At 38.7% G+C, this 17,399-nt stretch overlaps 1 protein-coding gene across 1 annotated transcript in view; it reads right to left on the bottom strand.

Annotated features, from left to right (window-relative positions):
* Nucleotides 1-17,399, bottom strand: part of SPIDR (scaffold protein involved in DNA repair) — a 573,123-nt gene that overhangs the window by 235,334 nt on the left and 320,390 nt on the right. The window lies entirely within an intron of this gene.

Raw genomic sequence — 17,399 nt, 5'->3', positions numbered from 1 at the left:
TTTCTGATGGGCCTAGCAGATGCTCAGGCTTTCTCTTGAGGGAACACTCTCCAAGTCTCTGAGTCTAAACCCTCTCCCCATTCCCTCTCTCACCTTTGGTTCTCTTTAGTTCTGTTTCTTTTTTTAAAGGCCAAGTACAAGTGTACAAATCCAGTATTAACTTCAACAATGATGAAGTATTAACTGGTTGATAAACATCCCTGAAATGTCTTCATCAAGCTGGGCTTCATCCAGTGATTGCAGAAGGTTACTAGTTTAATGCCATGTCAAAGGGAAACCATTAAAACGAGAACAAAGCCTTCATCCATGGAAGCCTTGGTAATGAAGAGTTAACTTGAACAAAGGGTTAAACTTGTCAAGGGAAGCTTATACTTCATTAAGAAGACATAAGAAGGATTCAGGAGGGCCTGACCAGCATCCTCTTAGTCATGCTTTCTACACTTAAGATTCCCTTGTTCCCTTGTTGTTCTCCTGCCACGGGAAAAGCAAACCAGACCTCTTTAACACACTTGGAAGAAGACCTTGGTGGGATAAAAGCCAGCCTATAGAGCCTTAAAATGCCCTCAGGAACAAAAGCTTTTAAACAGGCTCCCAGTTACCAAGGCTAACATGGATGAGTTCTTTGCTCTGGTACTCACGATTTCCCTTTGACATAGCATCAACTAGCCAAGAATGAAATAAATGCATATTCAAAATACAACCTCCAGGCATCTGTAGGAAAGGAGTTTAGAAATTTAAAAAATAACCATAGATTTTTGTAGAATGTCAAACCCACTTTTTACCATAGTTAGTAAAATGATGAACATCTGTCAAATAACTAGCCATAAAAGAGCAAAACTTAGACTCCCTTGGCAGAAGGAATGTCTTATTTGGTGAAATCTCATACAAGAGTTTGGAAGTACCACAGACCCTATGCAGTAGATAAAGCTCTGGGCCTGGAGTCATGAAGACTTGAGTTCAAGTTCAGCCTCAGATACTTACGAGCTGTGTGACCCTAGGTAAGTCACTTTACCTGTCTGCCTCAGTTTTCTTAACTGTAAAATGGGAATAATGGCACCTGCCTCCCAGGCTTGTTGCAAGGCTCAGATTAGATAATATTTGTAAAGTGCTTGGCACAGTCCCTGGCACGTAGTAGGTACTTAATAAATGTTTCCTTCCTTCCTGCCTCCCCAACTGGCCCCTTACAAAAGGAATTTTTAGCCTGGAGTTTGTGAACTTATGGGTTTGGTTTTTTTTTCTTAGTATTTTGGTAGCTATATTACAATATAATTGGTATCCTCTGTAATCCTGCATATTTTTTTATGCATTTAAAAATATTATTCTAGGAGGGGATCCATAAGCTTCATCAGACTATCAGAGGATTTGTAACTCAAAAAAAAAAAAAACCAAAAAAAAAAACGTTGAGAGGGCTTAACCACTTATCCCTTCCACCTCTCTTCCCATATAGTTAACCCCTTTGTGATGCTTTGGGTAAGAGTGTTACTGGTTGCTTCACATTTCCAGATACTCTAATTTCTAAGTTGATTAAACGATGGTAGAGGAGGGGTTCTCTTCAGTGTTCTATCTCTATTCCCACTGATTTGGTTATTATGTCTCTTATAAAGTTAGTAGGAATAATTCTGTGTTCTTTGTCTCAGATTTAGTCATATTTAAAGGTGCAAACATCCATTTCAACCACTGTGAATATCTGATTCCTGTCTTAAGCGTTAGCTCCCACTGTGGGTGATTACATCCCACTGCCTGTTGCTATGAGAATAATTTTTACTTTTATGCAAGTTTTTTTTTCCCCAGCACACAAATTTATACTATTAAATAAGATATTGCCCTGGCAGCATAAAGTCACATATTCTAGATTCATTATTTTGGGGGGAAAGGTAGAGGTGTGGTGTTAGGCCAGGGTACTGAATTCTCAGACACTGAAGGTTCCTTTATGGCACTTCTTTATACTTAGAATTAGGCTGTGAGTCTTATGTAAACTTTATGTGTCCAAGGGTATTGGGCTTAGTATGACTGCCCTTGTATCAAGTCTGATTCTTGAAGGCAAGGACCTCATCTAATCTAATCTGTGTAAATACTGTATGTCTAGTATACATAGTACTAGTACATAGTATAGTACTATAGTTTAGGGCCAAATGACCCCTTTGATAAATATTAGTAAATAGGGATTTTGGTGAACAGGGACTGCAGAAGGGAGAGATCTGAGAATAATTTCCAAGGACAAACAGACCCATGATCTGCTAGATAGACAGATAGAGCTGTTGCTAGAAAGAGTAATGGATTTTGGATCAGAGGACTTGGGCTTAAATTTGAACTCTGTCAATTAACAAACCTATTACTTCTAGTGCATATAATGTACTATGCACTGTTCTCTCCTAGCTCTCTTCCTACTTTTCAGACAACATTAACATTTTTGTCTATTCCAAGGCTTCTTAAAGTTTTTCCACCTGTGAACCCTTTTCGCCTGAGAAATTTTTACATGACCACAGGTATACAGGAATATAAAATAAAACAATTCTCTGGTAAACATATAATTTTACCATTTATTAAAGATGAAAGCAAATTTGCATGCTAACGAGAAGGATGTGCTTGGTTTTTTTTTTTTTTACATAAAGAATTAAATCTTGGTGGAACATTTGATACTGCAGGACATGGAACACTTTCAATGTTTTTCAGAGTTGATTGATATTTTGATTTTATAATCGTCCATGCTGAGACTGCCGCTTCCCATGAATACACAGCACAAAATGGCAGAAGTATGTTTCGGGCCAGGTCAGAAATTGTTGGAAATTCTGTCCCAATCCCAAGCCAAAATTCATCTAACGATTCTGTACATACAGTAAAAACACTGAAATTCATAATATAGAATAGTTTTGAATCTGAGCAGAGGTGTTTTTGGCAGTGTTCCTTGGAGTTGGCGTTGCATGGTGTGACAGCATGTGCAGTATAAAGTGTGCATGTTGTGTATTTAAGACTAAGGCTGCAGTGAAGTCATGTGATACAACATGGGCGAATGCTGCCAGAAACACCTTGGATTCATTACGCGTTTGAATTTGAATTAATTTTTGGTCATTGCATATTCAGAAACCTTTTACTGTTGCCAAATTTTTCGTGACTCCCACATTCAGTTATGCGACCCCACAGGGGGTTGCGACCCACAGTTTAAGAAGTGCTGGTCTATTCTAGGAATGTCCTCCCCTCTTCCTTTAAAGGAAAGCCTTTTTAGATCCTAGCCATCCTTTAAAGCTCAATTAAAATGCTGCCTCCTCTGATCTCCCTTTTAGTAATTATTTCCTCACTCTTAGGCCTCAGGAAGCATTTTATTGCTACCACTCCTAAGTACTTATCAAATATTATTCTGTATTACAGCAATGTGTATACAAATCCTAGTCTCCTGGTAGACTAGAAGGATCGTGAAGAAGCAGGGCCAGTACGTCATCTAAATTTAGTCCATCTCTTAGTGCACATATATCAATACTGTAAGAATCTGTGAGTGACTTCATTATATCTCAGTGAGCAGGGATTTCCTCCACTAGTGCAAGGGGAAATCCCTTTTATCAATACCTTAGTACTATTTCACAAGCTTCTGTGGCCAAAAGAATTCATCACTTGATGGCCAGTTCTCTGATAATGAGTCTCCCTGAATTTGACTAAGCAGATCTATTAGTGAAAAGCATAAGCATGACACTTGACTTATACTCGAAACCTTTCTAGTTTGGCAGGAGGAGGCATCACTGTTGACCTTTAGCAATGTACTTAAAAGATGTTTAATACCTATCTGTAAATTGAATCTATTAACACATGTATTACTTATACAGAATTTTATACTCATATTTCCTTTTCACTGTTCACTTGCCCTTCAATAGAAGATTTCACTTTCAAAATGTACTTGGTTACAAAGCAGTTTCAAATATTCTTGATCAAGTCATAACTTAAAATTCCAACATCCCATAGCAATATGAAATAGAACACTGAGCTGACTGTGCTTCTATCAATCATTAAAGATATCTTATTGGTTTCAAGTTGTATTTTTCATTTTAAACTCAAAGAATGCAAAGTCGGCTGAGAGACAGTTAATAAAAGTATGAGTATTTTAAGCATCATCAAAAGATGGGACGAAATCTGATGAATTTATAGTGAGCAATGTTATTTTTCAATTAAATTTGTATCACTTGGCAGCAGTATGTACATTTGCATTTGGCCAAAGCAGTCCTCTGCCTTGGCAATGAAGTTTTAACTGAACCATGTTCAGAAGCTACTTCAGGACTCTTACTTCATAAATCCTTGGGGACTTTTCATGTTACAAAGGTAATGTAAGACGATATCCAAAAAGAGCAGGTTTCAGAAACAAATGATGTACCTGAAAACTATAAATCTGGTCTTCTTTCACTGATTTATCAAGGTCATTTGTTACCAACATGAAATAATGGCTTACCACTTTTAAGTGAACTGTGATACCCAGAAACTTTCTAAACGTTGGCTGAATAATTTTCATTTTATCATCAAAGTTATTGATTAAAGTGTTAATGGACAGTCAACATTATTAACACTGCTTAAAAAAAGCAAAAACAACTGGCAAGTCATTTGTCCAAAAGTACAGAGGAAGCTGGAACCAGAATTGGGAAGCTGTTTGCTTCCCACTCTTCTGTTGGAAAAACTGGGTCACACTTCACCATGGAGATCCCAAGGGGACTTGCCTAAGCCCTCTATTATAAAAACACACAAGCAACATGTCTGTCCAGTAATCAAACCCAGTTAAATGCCATGATTCAACTTAAATGGGGAAAAGACCAATCAGATGAGACCATTTGCAAAGAAATGCAATTGCTTTGCATTTTAGACTTGTTTTTGTCAGTAAACATGGTAGTTTGAGTCCATATTTTCCTTGAACTACATAAATATTCAATTCATTTATGCCAGGAAGAATGCTTCTGTGGATATCCAGTGAAGTCACACTTTTAGTCTTATGTATAACTCATGGTATGATTTGTGAGGGAACACAGATTAGTAGAAATAACACTAAATCTGGGATCAGTGGGGCCCGAATTAGACTCCTAAGTTCTACTATTTGCCACCTTTGCACCTATCCCTGGACAAGCTGCTTAATCTCTCTGGGCCTCAGTTTCCTCATATGCAAAATTAAGAGGTTAGGCTTATCTTTGAGGTCTATTTCAGCTCCTAAATCCTATACTCCTGTCTTCTAAAACCTATAAGAGTCAGCATGATATGTAGCAAAGAGAGTCCTAGACTTGGAGACAGGATTATCTTGGTCTAACTTCTATCTTGAACACAGATTGTGGGACCATGGATGAGTTAAAAATCTGCCTGGGCCTATTTCCTCATCTGCAAAATGGGGATAATACATAAAACAACAACTTCACAGGGTGGTTATTAGGCTCAAATGAGATAATGTATTAAAGTGCTTTATATACTTCCAAGAGACATAGGAGAGTTATTTTTATCATCCTGTGTAATTATCAAAATCCTGCAGTCCCCCAAAGTTCTGTCTTAGAGCAGCTTCCCTTCTCCTTCTGGCCTATCTTGTTTAGTGATCCCACTGATTCCCATCGGATCCACTGTCATTTCTACGCAGATGACTCCCAGATCTATACATCCAGTCCTAGTCTCTCTCCTGAGCTTCAGTCTCAAATCAGCTATTGCTCTTTTGACAGCTGGATCTGGATATCTCATAGGCATCTAAAACTCAACAGAACTCATTATCTTACAATTTTACACACACACACACACACACACACACGCACGCACACTCACAAAACTCTTTTCCATCTTCCCAACATTCTTGTTATTTGTGGAGGGACTATCATCTTTCTGGACACCTAGATTTCCAAACTTGGCGTCATTATTGGTTCCTTACTCTCATATCCAATCTGTTGCCAGATCTCATTTCTCCCTTCACATCTCTCATCTATGCTCTGTTTTCTCCCTTCACACAGTCACCATTCTTGTATAGGGCCTCATCACCTGGACAGCTATGTGGCACAGTGGATAGAGCACCAGGTTTGAAGAAAGGAAGACCTGAGTTCATATCTGGCCTCAGATACTTACTAGCAGTGTGACCCTGGACACCTCACTTTGCCTCAGTTTTCTCATCAATAAAATGTAATAATAGCACCTACCTCCCAGGGCTATTGTAAGAATCCAATGAGATAACAAGTGTAAAGTCCTTAGCACAGTGCCTAGCACATGGCAAGTGCTCTATAAATCTTAGCTGTTATTATTATGATTATTACGACTACTATTACCTCTCACCTGGACTACTGAAATAAGATTTTTCAATGGTCTCCTTCAAATCTCTACCTCACTCCAATCAATCCTCCACTCTAACGCCAAAGTGATTTTTCTAAAGCATGGTTCTAACAATGTCACCCTTTACTTAGCCAATGCCTCTCTTTTTGGAATCTTCTAGTATTAAATATTAAGTCCTTTGTCATTCAAAGCCTTTCACAACCTAATCCCTTCTTAATTTTCCATTCTTCTTACATGTTAACGTCTTTTATGAACTCTGTGATTCAGATACATTGACCTACTTGACACTAAACTTACAGTCTATGCCTTTGTACTGTCTCCCATGCCTGGAATGTTCTCTCTCCAGACCTCTTATCTTCCCTGGCTTCCTTTAAAATTTAGCTAAAATCTCGCCTTCGGCAGAAGACCTTTCCTGATCTCCATTTCCCCACCCAGATGTTAGTGACTACTCTCTGGGTTATCTTCCATCTACTCTATATATCCATATATCTTATATCCATATGGATCTTTGCACGCCATCTCCTCCACTACAATGTGAGCTCCTTGAGGGCAGGAATCATATCTTTGCCTCCCTTTGTATCTCAGGCACTTAGCACAGAGCCAGGTACACAGTAGTCACTTAATATATGCTTGTTGACTAATTTGTCTCTTGAACTACAGCCCCAAGTTGCCAATTTTCTGTTGTAAAAATCTACTTTAATATTTCTTGATTTCTGATGAAGACACCTTCAATCTTTCAGTCCCCCAGATTCTCAATCTGGGAACCTTCCTTGACCTTTCACATTCACTAACGTCACATAGCCAACTGGTTGGTGTCTAATCCATTTTACCTCCATGTTACCTCTTGAATTCATCCCCTTCTCTCTACTTATACTGTGGCTTCCTCCAGTTCAGACCCTCATCACTACTAGCCTGAACTATTACAATAGCCTCTCAATGATTTCCCTGCTTAGTACTTTTCCAACACATCCTCCACAGCTGCCAAAAAGATAGTCTTAAAGCCCACAACTAACCACATCCCTTCCCTAGCCAAAAGACTCTAGTGTCTCCCTGTTACACCCAGGATCAAATGTAAACTCCTCTATTTAGCATTTAAAAGCCTTCCCAGGTTTTCCAGTTTTATTATCAATTACTCTATTTCACACACTCTTCCGAATAGCCCAAAAACTATGCTACCAACTGTTGCCCATACTTTCCCTCAGATTTTATCTCACGTCTCATGTGCCTTCTTTTCACATTAACTTCATGGAAAGCTTAGCTCCCTTCAAGGCCTACCTAATGGGCTACCTGCTGTAAGAAGCCTTTCCTGATTTCCTCAGTTATGACACTTTCCCAACCTACACTTCTCCCTCCACTCACCCTGACCTGGAAATTACTTTCGGCTTATTTTTAACATTTTATTTACTTCCTGTATTTACTTTTCTATGTACCTACCACATCCCTCCCTCCCTCAGCAAAATGCAAGCCCCAGGGTGGCGGGGGAGGGGGGCAGGGACTATCTTGTTTGTACCTAGCAGAGTGAAACTAATAAATACTTACTAAATGAAATAAAACCCCATTAGATATGGGCTATTTGCCATATCAGTCATTGTCTTCTCTGATTTCTCCTCATCTATACCTCTTTCCCAGACATACACAAACAAACTGATGATCTCCCCTAGACTTAAAAAACTTCCCTTGACCATGCCATTCACTCAGGCTATCATCGCATCTCCTCCCCTTCACTGTTAAATTTCTAAAAAGAGAAGTCAACATGCCCTTCTACTTTCTCACCATCCCATAAACTCCACAGTCCACTTAAAAGCTGACTTCTGAGCCTGGTACTAAAACTCCTCTGCGGTCACCAATGATTCTCCCTTGTCTAGTCTGTTCCATGGATCTCTCTATTTTTTAACAAACGCCAGATGGCTGTGATAACTACCACCTTATAATACAGTTTGAGGTCTGGAAATGCTAGTCCCCTCTCATCCCTTCTTTTCATCACTTCCCTTGATATTCTAGATCTTTTGTTCTTCGAAATGAATTCTGTAATTATTTTGTCAAGTTCTATAAAGTTCTTGGTAATTTGATTGCTATAGCATTAAAAGTGCAAATTAATTTTGGTAGTATTGTCATTTTTATTATATTGGCACAGCCTAGCTATGAGCACTGAATATTCCTCCAGCTATTTAAACTGTTCTTTATTTCTTTAAGGAAGACTTTGGAATTTAATCTGTGTAAGTTCCTTATGTGCTGTGGTGGGTCGATCCCCAGATATTTTGTTCATTTTGCAGTTATTTGGAATGGGGTTTCTCTTTCTATTATTGCTTCTTATATTTTGTTATTGTATATATCCATATCTATATCTATCTATATAAAAGTTTATTACTAATATGGGTTTGTTGTCTATAGTTCTTTTCGGCATAATATAGTTTTCTTGTTTATCCCTCTTTATTTTTTGGATGTTTGTTTTTGCTTTATCAGACAACATAACTGCATCTCCCGCTTTTTAAAAACTTACTTGATACATAGTAAAAGTTTTCCCCCATCCCTTCGCTTTTAATTTCTGTATGTCTTTGTTTTTAAAACATGCTTCTTATAAGCAATGGATTTTAGGGTTTTGTTTGCTTATCCAATTTGTCACTTTTTTTCCATTTTATTGCATTGGTTAATCTATTCACATTTAAAGTTATGAGGGTCTATCTCCACTATTATTTCTCAAGTTATGATTTTTCCCATTCTTCTGCTGTAAAAATGCTATACTATGTTCCTTCAGTTACTTTACCTTAATCTTTTGCAAGGTGGCCCTGTTCCCCATGGCTCTCTTCCCTTCAACCCTCTCATTTGATATCCCTTTTTCTTTGGGTTTTAATTATCAGTTCCTTTTTTCTCTCCTGCTTTTATCTGGTTACATAATCTCACCCCCTTTTTTCCTTCTCAGTTTGCTAAATAGATTCCCTCTTCCTTACCTCCCCTAAAATTAGTCTTATTCATTAGTTTTTCTAAATTTCATTTTTTGTGCTGCTTTCCAAAATGGATTTCTCTCACTTTTCATTATCAATCCTCTCTTTCTTTCTACTGTAGAACTCAGCTCTCTGATTCATCACCCTTATAATTATCTGGCCCCTCTTTTCTCTCTACTCCTTATGCAATTAAAGCTTCCAATGTATCCATTCTAGGCTCTTCCCTCTGAGTGGTTTCTGCCACTGCTTTGTAGAGCTTGCTCCGTGGATTTGCCTTTTCCATTGTGCCTCACTCTCGGAATAACACCAGTTATTGCAGGTAAGTCATTGCAGAGAAGACACCACCCCATGGCAAGGCCCCTACTGTGTCCCTGATTATGCTGCCTACCACATTGATCTATACCATCCTTGGTTGCCTTTCCCCCACCCCTACCCCCATTTACCTCAAAACCTACACACTGGGTCCATGCTTTACCACTCCCCCAGGTGCCGGCTGCCCCCAGTAGCTCTACCTCCCTTCCTCCCAATGTAGGATGAGTAGATGTCTCAAGTACTAAATCTCCTAGGCTACATCTAGCACAGATTCTCCATCTCCCTTCACAGAGCCCAGAACTAAGAGCGGTGGGTGAAAATGGTTCAGAAGCAGATTTCAGCATGGTAAAAGGAAAGACTTAACAGAAGCAAGGATGCTGGAAAGGTAGAAAGAGACCAGGGTGTGAAAAGCTTTCAACGTCAACACAGGACTTTATATTTGATCCTGGAGGCAAAAGGAAGCTACTGGCATTTATTGGGAAGGGGGATGACATAGTCAGATCTGCACTTTAGGAAAATCACTTTGGCAGCTCAGTGGAAAGTGGATTGGAATGGGAAGAAACTTGAGGAAGGGAAGTAAACTAGAAGAGTATTGCTATATACTTTGTGGTGAGAGGCGATAAGGAACTTTATTAGGGTGGTGGCTAAGTGGAATCAGGGTGGAGAAAAGGGGAATGTAGGAAAGATGTTTTGAAGGCAGAAACAAGATTTGACAACTGCTTAGACAAGGTGGGATGGCCACGTGAGCTGAAAGTAGGAAGTGGTATGTTCCACATCAATGGAGATCTTCATGGAAAATTAGATGACTCTGTTGGAGATGCAGAAGAGAGGATCTGTGCTCAAGTAGAGATTAGATAAAATAATCTGTAGGGTCTCTTCCAATGCAGAGATCCTATGAAAACAGCATTAAAAGGAAGGAAACAGACTACCTAAAATATCTGTTCAGGAATTCAATGTGTTCTCACTGGAAAATTCTATAACTCATATAAGTAATTTGAAAGGCTACCCACAAATATCTATATATACATATATTGTGTAATTGTAAATGATATTATGGGTGATTAATATAAATTATAGTATACTTAAATGGTAGGAGTTACCATATTTCCCCATGTATAAGATGCACCTTAATTTTGGGACCTGAAATTTGAAAAAAAAAATGTATCACATCAAGTTTTATTCATCATAAAATTCATACAACTCCTCATCACTGTCGAAACTCCCATCATTAGCTTGTCCTCATCTGTGTTTGATGACGAATCACTGTCTTCATATATTGCCTCGTCCTCAGTTCCAACTATGGCATTTGAAATGCCACACTTCTTAAATGACTTGACAATGATCTCAATCTTGATATTATCCCAGGATCTTTTCACCCAGGTACAAACTTCTCCTATAGTTGGTTTCTTCATTCTTGCCTCTCATGACCTTCTTCTGGCGTGGAGTTTTCAGTAGGGTTTCTTCTTCCTGTAGCCAGTCTCAGATTGTTTTCTCAGTTGGAGGAGGACCAAACTTACATTTAGTAGCACGATTTCCATTCACTTTTGCAAACTGGATCACTTTTAACTCGAATTCAGCACTGTAAGAAAATCTTTTCTGAGCCATTTCTGGGCAGAACGTGGCAAAATGTAACCTAATATACCAGTAACAAATGTGAAACAATGGGCGCAAAGATAACAAGTGCGAAAAAGCGGGAAAAACAAGTAAAAAAATCTACAACGATGAGCGCAAAAACAAGTGTGAAAAAGCGGGAAATGAAAGCAAAAAAACTACAACCACTGTATAAGACGCACCCAGTTTTTAGACCCCAAATTTTTCGGAAAAAGCATGCGTCTTATACTTGGGGAAATATGGTAAAAGTGCATTTGTTAACCTTCTTCAATGAAATAAGTTACTGAAAAGAGTCTGAGAGTGGGAGTTGAGACCCTTTCTATAAATTCAGAAAACATGTAGTAAGTGCTATACATTGTGGCAACACCTTCTGTTAGGAACCCAGTCTACACAGATAAAATAAGACACAGTCTCTGACCTTGAGGAGTTTATATTCTTCTAAGTGGGGATAGCACATGTGCATGAATAGGTATTGTGTTTGTCCTTTGTTCTTGAAGAGGACCATGACATCAGGGAAATGATGACATGACTTGCAGTTAACTTTGATTTGAGTGAGGTAGAGCTGTGCAAGGTCACCAGCTTCACTTTCTCCTCCAGGACCACCTGGGTCCAGTAGCCAGATATTCATTAGGATAACTAGAGATGGCCCAGGATGTAAAGACCCTGGCCCTTTTAGGCTAAGAATTAGGCTTAATACAAGGATGGATGGGGCAAAGGAGAGATCAGATAAGGTATTCCTAGGAAAATTTTGAAAGACATGTTTCAGGAATGAGGAACAGCCTTTGAAAATGTGCAGAGACACTAACAACGACATGTGAAGCACACCCACAGCATGGATCAAGGAAGGGAAGTGCACAAAATACAGCCATGAGGTTAGGGTGGAGTCATTTAGTGGAGGACCTAAAATCCTAGGGTAAGGAATTACTGTCTTATCCTATAGGCAACAGGGAGCCATGAAATGTTTTTAAGCAAGGGACTAACATGGTCAAGCCATGAAGGTCATTTTGTTAAAAATCTTTCAAATTAAAACAAAAGCTACAGGGATAAGAAAGGAAGCTGCTGACTGAGGGTGGTGGTAATGGTGGGGTCTTTGTTTCAAGTATTTCTGATAAGAGTCTGATATCCAAAAAGTCTGATACTGAAAACAAACACAAGCCTGTAGTTTTGACTTTGATTCCTAGGAATACTCTAGAGTGGATCACTGAAGAGATGGTTAAGGAACATGTAGAAAGGGAAATGGGGAATATAGGTCATTAATCTCATTTCCTCTTTTGACAGGATTATTAAACTAACAGATGAGGAGACTGCTGTGGATATTGCCATTTAATACAACATCTCCTCTTAGTCTTGCAGACAAGATAGGCAAGGAGTAGATGATAAGACGAGCAGCTGGATTCAGAACTGGCTGTTATGGTCCAATATCAATATGGTGAGAGCTCTCCAGTCAAGTGCTCCTGGCTTGGTCCTGTAGTGTTTAACATTTTTATCAATGACTTGGATAACGGCAGAGACGACTATTCAGAAATGTTACAAAGCTGGGAAAGATAGAGAACACAGTAGTTGACAGAGGCAAGATCCAAAAGGATCTGAACAGCCTAGAGCCTTGGCCTGCATATATCTAATAAAAGGAAATTCTGTAGGAATGTCAAATCTTGCACTTCAGTACAAAAAAAAAATTAGCTTCACAGGTATGAGATAGGAGAAGCATAGTTAGTAATTGTTCTGAAAAAAAGTTGGGGGTTTTAGTGGACTACAGGTCCAATGTGAGTTACCTGTTTGATGTGTCCACCAAAAAAGCTAATACTGAATTGAGCTGAATTAAGAGGGGAAGAGCTTCCAGGGATGAGGTTGGAGTACCTATCTAGAGTATCATGTTTAGTTTTGGGCACCACAGTTTAAGAAGGTGTAACCAGAATGGCCTTTGTTTTCTTTGAATGACTCAGCTTACCTCACTGAGCCTCTGGATGCTGTGGCTTGCTCTTCTGGGGCAGGAAGCCCAGAGAGCATGCCAGGAAGCAAATTCCTGTGTGATGAGTCATGGGGCTGGCTGAGGGGAGGTGTTAACCTCTACCCTAGGGAGAGGGGCCAACTCAAGAACCAATCGGCCCTGGTCATTCAGGCGGCACTTGATGATGTCAAAAACCCTATAAGAGGGGAGAGGACAGCTTGAAGCTCTCTCTTTCCTTTTCCGGTTGGTGTGGGAAGCAGCGGCAAGCAAGCATGACTCTGGGCCAGCCCTTGCTCTCGGGCCGAGCCCAGATGTTGGTAACTATGAATTGTATTGGGTCTGTCTGTTGATATTTGTAATTTGTTTGTATTTTGGTTTTGAGGTTCGGGGTGCTGGTTTGTTTTTTCCCCCAAATTAAATGAATGTTTTGAACCTCAGGGTGCTGGTTTTTTCCCCTGAAGTAAGTCAATGAATCTGTATTTGGTCTGTCTCTTGATGCTTGTCTGTATGCTCCCCTGAACTAACTGAATGCTAACTGAATGCTGGTGTTTTCCCCTGAACTAAATGATTGTTGTCTGTATGCTAACTGAATGTTGGATTAAAGTAAGCTGGTCAACCCCTTCACCGTGCTTTCCTTGTTTAAGCAGACAAAAAGAACCTGTGCTTTCCCGGCAGCCTCCTGGGTCCCGGCAGCAGGGGAGGGATCTTATGCCCCCATCGAAGTTGCTAGCTGGGTTGTTAAAACAGAAGGTCATTGAGAGGCTGGAGACTATCCAGAGGATGGCAACCAGGATGTAAAGGCCTTGAGTCCATGTTATAGGAGAACTGGTTGTAGGAACTAGACATGTTTATTCTGGAAAAAAAGAAGACTCGGGGAGGATATGTTAACTGTCTTCAAGTATTTAAAGAGCTGCCATTTTGAGGAGGTATTAGGCTTGCTTTGTTTGGCCCCAGATGCCTAACCAGGACTAATGAGTGGAAGCCGCAAACAGGCAGAGGAGAGGGAACTTCCTAAAATTGTTCAAAAGTAGAATGAGCTATCTCAAAAGGAGGTAGATTTCCTCTCCTTGTCAGTCTCCAAGCATTTACTATGTGTCTAGTAATATGCTCAGTGCTGGTGACACAATGAAAGTTTAAAAAAAAAGTTTCTGCCCTTAAGAAATAAATGTTTTAATGGGAGAAATAAATTTTACTTAACAGGGTACATACTGGATATGATGGTAATAATAGAGTAGATGAAGGTAATCTGAAAGGGGAAGGCATTATATGCTTTCAGACAACTGGGAAAGGTCTACAGCAAAAGGCAGGATTCGAGCTCAGCTGTGAAGGAAATCATAGGATCTAAGAAGCAGAGGGGCCAAATCATTTCTAAGCATTTGATATGGCCAATGAAAAGGCACAGAAATCTTCAAGCAAAGGTCAGACAATGACTTGCTGAGTATATTAATGTGAAGATTCCATTTGTGTATGGGTTGGACTAGAGAACCTTTCCAAGTTTCAAATTCTGAAAACTGTGAAATATGCAAGATCGGGAACCAATGGATATGTAGTCAAATGATACAAAACAAACACTTCCTGAAAGAATGGAAAATCATTAACAACCATATTCCAAATCACTGAAAACAGAGAAATGCAAATCAAAACAACTTCACACTCAGTAAATTGGTAGATATGAAAAAAGATGGCAACAGTCAATGTTAGAATGGTTGTGGAAGAATATTTATCCATCTCCGCTTTGGTGGAGGTGCGAACTGGTTCATCCTTTCTGGAAATTAATTTGGAATTATGCAAAGAAAATGATGAAAACTTTCATACCCTTTGATCCAGAGGGATCACTAGTAGGCCAAGGAGGATAAACTGAGAAAAAAGTAACCAAAAATAGTAAGATATTTATAGCACTATTTTCTTTATGTGTGTGTTTAGCAAAGACTTGGAAATAAAATAGATGCCTATTGAAGGGAGGATTACTAAATGATTTGAGATGTATCAATTTAATGGAATATTAAAGAAGTAATATAAGAAATGATGCCTTTATATAACAGAGAAAACTTAACGACTTGTTTTAAGCAAATACATCATGGTCACCAAAAGCAAAACAACAGAGTGAATATGCTGTAATCGTGACTCTGAAGTCAATTATCATTTTGGAAGGAACTATCAGAAGACAACTCTGAAAAGTGTACATAGGTTTACCTAAGAGTATGTTTTATTAACTTAAAAAATACTTTAAAAATCCAAGGACTAATAGAAAGTTACCATGGGTCCCAACTGTCCATTCTAAAAAAACTCAAACTGTATTGTAAGCTGCTTGGTTTGTTTTTGTTTGGTTTTTTTTTTTGAAGATTGGGCAGACTTATGATTTCTTTGATGTGTTTGATGGGGAAGGAGGTTGTTAATAACTTAACATCTTAAGGGAGCTGCTTGGCATATTAAGTGACTTGCCCACAGTCACTATCTAACGTGTTAGAAGCCCAGTCTTTCTGACCCCAAGGTGGGCCTTCAATCTACTCTATCATACTGCCTCTCCATTCCTTAAATTCTTGCCCAAATATAATCACTCATTCATAATAAACACGGCCATTGAGGAGATTTGCTTTGATTGAGTATGCATATTTCTACAAGAAATTTGTTTTTCTTTTCTTTTTTTCAATGGGTTGGGGTGGGGGTTTGACAGAAAAAGAGAAAACAGATTTGTGTTCATTAAAAAAAGAGTTGAAGGGGATGTTACAGATGCAAAATGTATGTGCTTTCAGATGAGGTCACTATTTTTGTTTTACTTAACTGTTTTATTTTGTTGTAAGAGATCTCCCAGGATGTAGGAGTAACTTATAAATGTTTTTAATGTTTAAAAAAACATGAAACATAAAAAAATCCAAACATTATAAAATTGGTTTAAAAAGATGAAAGAACTGACCACCTGAAGGGCTATCCCTTGCGTGTAGAAAGGAGAAACAGTAAATACAATATCTCTCTCAAAAATGTTAATACATCTTAAGTTAATTATAGATTCAATGCAGTACCAATGAAAATATCCATGGCTTTTTTACTTTTTAATTTATTTTTAATTTTCAACATTCACTTTCATCAGATTTTGAGTTCTAAATTTCCCCTCGTCTTCTTCCCTCTCCCCCCCTAGATAGCATGCAATCTGATACAGGCTATACATGTACACTCATAATAAACATATTTCCACATTAGTCATGTTGTGAAAGAAGAATGCGAACAAAAGGGAAAAACCAGGAAAAAAAAAAGAGAAAATAGCATGCTTTAATTTGCATTCAGACTCCATAGTCCTTTCTCTGGATGTGGATAGTATTTTCCATCACAAGTCTTCTGGAATTGTCTTAGATCATTGCACTGCTCAGAAGAGCTAATTCTAACAAAGTCAGTCATCACACAATATTGCTGTGTACAATGTTCTGGTTCTGCTCACTTCACTGAGCATTAGTTCATATAAGTCCGTCCAGGTTTTTCTGAAGTCCCCCTGCTCACCATTTCTTATGGAACAATAGTATTCCATTACATTCACATATCACAACTTCTTCAGCCATTCCCCAGTTGATGGGTATCCCCTCAATTTCTGATTCTTGGCCATCACAAAAAGAGCTGCCATAAATATTTTTGTACAAGTGGGTCTTTGTCCCTTTTTTATGATCCCTTTGGGATACAGACCTAGAAGTAGTATTGCTGGATCAAAGGGTATGCATAATTTTATTGCCCTTTGGCCATAGTTCCAAATTGCTCTCCAGAATGATTGGATCAATTCACAACTCCACCAACAATGCATTAGTGTTCCAATTTTCCCAATCTTCTCCAACATTTATCATTTTCCTGTTTTGTCATATTAGCCAATCTAATAGGTATAATGTGGTACCTCAGAGTTGTCTTTGATTTGCATAATCAATAGTGATTTAGAGCATTTTTTATATGACTGTAGATAGCTTTAATTTCTTCAACTGAAAACTATTTGGCTTTCTTTACAGTTAGGGACAGAGATTGGCCCTGTGAATGCACTGGTGAACAGAAACTCCCTTTATGAATTCAAGTTAGCACTTTCTCAGCAATTGGTAGTCTTAGTTTCCTATAGCACTGGGACATTAGATGACTTGCCCAGATTCACACAGCCAATAAGTACAACTTGAACTCAGATACCCTTGGCTCCAAGGCCAGCTCGCCATCCACTGTGCCATGCTGCCTCTCTCCTTTACTGTATTAGACAAAACCATTACAAAATTCATGTGGGAAAAATAATTTTTCCTCATTTCCTTTTTTTCTGAACTTAACATCAAATAAAATGAGTGTTTCCATATATACAGAACAGG

Source organism: Trichosurus vulpecula, chromosome 1 (genome assembly GCF_011100635.1).
Source record: "Trichosurus vulpecula isolate mTriVul1 chromosome 1, mTriVul1.pri, whole genome shotgun sequence".
Taxonomy (NCBI): Eukaryota; Metazoa; Chordata; class Mammalia; order Diprotodontia; family Phalangeridae; genus Trichosurus; species Trichosurus vulpecula.
Note: the sequence above shows the minus strand (reverse complement) of the source record. Positions and strands in the feature narration are given on the sequence as shown.